At 44.1% G+C, this 5,325-nt stretch overlaps 1 non-coding gene across 1 annotated transcript; it reads left to right on the top strand.

Annotated features, from left to right (window-relative positions):
- The first annotated feature begins 4,983 nt into the window (after positions 1-4,983).
- Positions 4,984-5,090, top strand: LOC125605091. The gene has a single exon (XR_007336637.1). It is a non-coding gene; the product is annotated as a small nucleolar RNA R71 (small nucleolar RNA).
- Positions 5,091-5,325: the final 235 nt, after the last annotated feature.

Below are 5,325 nucleotides of genomic sequence, written 5' to 3'. Positions count from 1 at the left end.
AGCTTGTTTTAAGTCTCTAGCTTGACTTTGCCTCCTTTTGGATTAGGCTGGGGTAGGATCAGAGTGGAGTTGAAACTCCATCTTCCTCAGGTGCATCTGCCATGTAGAGCTTAAACCTTTGCCCATTGACTGTGAAGTCTCTTCCATCAGTACTCCACAAAACTATTGCTCCATATGGCTTAACCTCTTTGACCTTGAATGGGCCGGACCACCTTGACTTAAGCTTTCCTGGAAACAACTTCAGTCTTGAGTTGTAGAGAAGAACTTGATCTCCTTCTTTAAACTCTCTCTTTAGGATATTCTTGTCATGGAAAGCTTTAGTCTTCTCCTTGTAGATCCTTGAGTTTTCAAAGGCATCCATTCTTATCTCATCAAGCTCATGTAGCTGAAAAAGCCTTTTCTCCTTGGCACTCTTGATGTCAAAGTTCAGCAACTTTACTGCCCAAAGTGCCTTGTACTCAAGCTCCACTGGTAGATGGCAAGCTTTCCCGTACACTAGGTTGAAAGGTGTGGTCCCCAGAGGTGTCTTGTAAGCTGTCCTATAAGCCCAAAGCGCATCATCAAGCTTAACTGACCAATCCTTCCTTGTAATCCCCACAATCTTCTCCAGAATGGACTTGATCTCTCTGTTAGAAATCTCAACTTGACCACTTGTTTGAGGATGGTAAGGAGTTGCAACCTTGTGCTTAACACCGTTCTTCCTGAGAAGTCCCTCAAGCAGTTTTGTTGATGAAATGAGACCCTCCATCACTGATTACAACTCTTGGAACTCCGAACCTTGGAAAGATGGTGCTCTTGAACATCTTGATTACCACTCTTGCATCATTGGTGGGACTTGCAATAGCTTCCACCCATTTTGAGACATAATCAACAGCTACCAGGATGTACTTGTTGCCATGTGATGATGGAAATGGCCCCATGAAGTCAATACCCACACGCATCAAACACTTCAACTTCAAGGATTGGATTCTGAGGCATCTCATTCCTCTTGGTGATGTTTCCCCTCCTTTGGCATGAATCACACCTTGAAACAAAGTCTTGTGTGTCCTTGAACATGTGTGGCCACCAGAATCCAGCTTGTAACACCTTAGCAACAGTCTTGAAGGTAGCAAAGTGGCCTCCATAAGATGATCCATGACACTGTGTAAGGATCCCATCAATCTCCTCATTAGCAACCACTCTCCTATAAAGTTGATCTTTGCAGAGAATGTAGAGGTAGGGCTCATCCCAGTAGTATCTCTTCACATCCTTGTAGAACTTCTTCTTGGCATAACCCACAAGATTCAAAGGCTCTTTTCATGTGGCTAGGTAATTCACCAAATCAGCATACCAAGGTTCTTTCTCTTCTGTTGCCTTGACTTCTTCAAGCTTCCTTCCAGTCTCACAAACTGCTATCACTGCTCCAATAGCCATGATCTGTTCCTCAGGGAGTCCTTCATCAATGGAATGCCACACTCCACTCTCAGCCTGGACAAGTGATCAGCTACACCATTCTCAACTCCTGGCTTGTCCTTGATCTCTAAATCAAACTCTTGCAGCAAAAGAATCCATCTCAAGCCTGGGCTTTGCATCCTTCTTCGCCAAAAGGTGTCTCAACGCAGCATGATCTGTGTAGACAATGACTTTAGATCCCACCAAGTAGCTTCTGAACTTCTCAAAGGCAAAGACAATGGCTAGCATCTCCTTCTCTGTTGTGGCATATCTCATCTGAGCATCATTCAGGGTTTGGCTCGCGTAGTAGATCACATGGGTCTTGCCATCTTTCTTCTGCCCCAAAACAGCTCCCACAACATAATCACTAGCATCACACATGATCTCAAAGGGGAGATCCCAATTAGGTGGCTGGACAATTGGAGCACTGATGAGTTCACCTTTTAGCTTCTTGAAGGCTTCTAGACACTCCACATCAAAGCTGAAGGTGGCTTCTTTGCACAGCAGCCTGGTCAATGGTCTAGTGATCATGGAGAAGTCCTTTATGAATCTCCTGTAAAACCCAGCATGACCAAGAAAACTTCGGATGTCTTTCACTGTCTTTGGTGGGGGCAAACCACCATAACATCGATTTTGGCCTTATCCACCTCAATCCCCTTCTCTGAAATCTTGTGCCCCAGCACAATCCTTCTTTGACCATGAAGTGACACTTCTCCCAGTTCAGCACAAGGTTGGTGTCTTCACATCTCTGTAGGACCCTGCACAAATTGACAAACAAGCAGAAAACGAAGATCCATAGACAGAGAAATCATCCATGAACACCTCCACAACATCCTCAATCAGATCAGAAAATCGACATCATGCACCTTTGAAAGGTGGCTGGAGCATTACATAGACCAAATGGCATTCTTCGATATGCGAAGGTACCATAAGGACATGTGAATGTTGTTTTCTCCTGATCATTGGGATGTATGGGGATCTGGAAGAATCCTGAATATCCATCAAGAACAATAGAATGGATGATTTGCAAGTCTCTCAAGCATCTGATCAATAAATGGAAGTGGAAAATGATCTTTTCTAGATGCTGAGTTCAGTTTGCGGTAATCAATACACATCCTATGCCAGTGACTGTTCTTGTTGGTATCAATTCATCCTTGTCATTTTTAATCACAGTTATACCACCCTTTTTTGGCACAACATGCACAGGAGATACCCATTTAAATCTGAGATAGGGTAGATGACACCAGCATCTAAGAGTTTAAGAATCTCTTTCTTTACAACATCCTTCAGGTTAGGATTTAACCTTCTTTGATGCTCGATAGAAGTCATTGATTCATCCTCAAGATGTATCCTATGCATACACAAAGAGGGTGATATTCCCTTGATGTCATCAAGTGAGTAACCTATTGCTTTTCTAATCTTTTAAGTGTTTTCAAAAGTTCAGATAGCTCAGTTTCAGTAAGTTCACTACTCACAATGACTGGATAAGTTCCATTAGGACCAAGAAATGCATACCTCACACCATTGGGGAGAGGTTTAAGCTCCACTTTAGGCGCCTTAAGCTCGCTCCAGTCGTCTTGCTGGGTGTCCCCTTGTAGAATGACCGAGGCTTCCTGATTGACAATTTGAGGCAGCTCCTCATACTGATCCTTACTACCAAATCCTCTGTGTGAATCCAACATCATCCCATAGGCAGCACTCTCCAGGTTCTGAATCACTTCAGCTTCCCTCTCTATCGTCAAAGCATGCTGTAGAGGGTCTTCTAGTGACAACTCTTCAAGGAGCTCATCAGCAAGGGCATCCATCTCTTCAATGTAGAAAACTTGCCCTTGAACTGTTGGTTTCTTCTATTACCTCCTTGATGTCAAAGTGAAGAACATGCCCTTTACCAAAGTGGAGATCAATCTTGCCCTCTTTCACATTAACAATTGCTCCTGCTGTAGCTAAGAAAGGCCTTCCAAGGGATTAAAGGATCTGCAGCTTCCTCACCCATCTCAAGCACCACAAAGTCTGTAGGGATCTCATATTTTCCAACCATAACGGGGAGGTCCTCCAAGATACCCACAGGGTACTTCACTGAACGATCAGCCAATACCAGAGACAGTCTACACTTCTTGTACTGAGTGAAACCAAGCTTCTTAGCAACAGATAAAGGCATCAAGCTGACTCTAGCTCCCAAATCGCAAAGACATCTATCAAATACCATAGGTCCAAAAGCACAAGGTAATGTGAAGCATCCTGGATCTTCTAGCTTCTTTGGAACAACAAGCCTCTGGATGATGGCACTACACTCATGAGTGAGAATCATCATGCCCTACATCTCCTTCTTCTTTGCAGCTACAACATCTTTCAGGAACTTGCTATATTGAGGAATCAGCATGAAAGCATCATGATGGGCATTGTGACTTGAACTTCACTCATTTGCTTCTCAAATAGAGCTTTGTACTTCTCTAGCAGCTGCCTCTTGAATCTACCAGGGAATGGTAGTTTGAGTTCATAGGGAGGAGGAACAAAAGAATTCTCACTTGCTGGAGCAACAACTTCAACATCTTTCACTGTTTTCTTCTCTTCCCCAACCTTTCCTTTACCTTTTGCTTCCACAATCTTCTCCAAGATTTCATCATTGATTTTCTCATCAACAATCACCACTTCATCATCTATGTTGATGGCAACCCCCTCACCTTGTTTCTCAGCATCCTTGGTGAGAGCTTTCTGAGGTAACTCCTTACCACTCCTGAAGGTGATAGCTTTCATGGTCTCCTTGGGGTTTTGCTCAGATTTTCCAGGTAAAGAACCTTGTTGGCGATTTTGTTGAGTGTTCATGGCAGCAAACTGGTTCTCCAAAGTTCTGAACTTGTTGTTGAGCTCATTGTAGCTTCCATCAATCTTTGAGTGAAGGTTCTTCAACTCATAGACAACATGCTTCTCACTTCTTGTCTGAGACTCCAAGATTTGTTTTAGTAGGGCATCAGTGCTGCTGACTTGAGGAGTAGAGGTAGAAGTAGTAGGTTGTTGTTGGGCAGGTTGTTGTCCTTTGGTGTTGAAACCAGGAGGAGGGTTTTGTTGAGGCTGATAGCTGCCTTGCTGGTTGTTCCGAGGCTGATAACCACTCTGTTGGTTGTTGGGGTAAGATCTCTGTTGGTAGTTGTTGTACTGAAAGTTTGGCTCTTTCTTGTACCAGCTACCATTGTTGTTGATGAAGCACATCTCTTCTTGCCCTTCAAAACCATCAACTTCCTGGACAACAGGTGTGGCTTCTTTGTTTGGGTTACCAACAAAGTGCAGCTGCTCCTGGGTGGCCTTATCAGCAATGAGAATATCAATCTTATCCTGGAGAGCCTTTAACTCCTTCCTCGTCTGCTTGTCATCTGTTCGACTGCCTCTGTCGTGGTCTCCACTGTAGACTGCATCACTCTTAACCATGTTGTCTACCAACTGCTCTGCATCCTCCTCTGTTCTTCTAAGAAGAACCCATTGCTAGTTGTATCCAATCTGGCTCTGTACTTAGGAAGAGCTCCTCTGTAGAATGTGCTCAGCAGGCTTTCCTTAGAGAATCCATGATGAGGGCATTGAGCTTGGTAGCCTTTGAATCTCTCCCAGGCTTCACTGAATCCTTCCAAGCCTTTCTGTTGAAAGCTGGAGATCTCATTTCTCAGCTTAGCAGTTCTTGAAGTAGAGAAGAACTTCTCCAAGAAAGCTTTCTTGCAGTCATCCCAAGTGGTGATTGAGTCGCTTGGTAGAGACTTCTCCCACTGTCGTGCCTTATCCCCTAGAGAGAAAGGGAATAACTTCAGCTTTAAGGCATCCTCAGACACACCATTGGTTTTTGACAACCCACAGTAGCTGTCGAACCTGCCCAAGTGATCAAATGGGTCCTCTAGAGCCAAGCCAAGA

Source organism: Brassica napus, unplaced genomic scaffold (assembly GCF_020379485.1).
Source record: "Brassica napus cultivar Da-Ae unplaced genomic scaffold, Da-Ae ScsIHWf_69;HRSCAF=117, whole genome shotgun sequence".
Classification (NCBI taxonomy): Eukaryota; Viridiplantae; Streptophyta; class Magnoliopsida; order Brassicales; family Brassicaceae; genus Brassica; species Brassica napus.
Note: the sequence above shows the minus strand (reverse complement) of the source record. Positions and strands in the feature narration are given on the sequence as shown.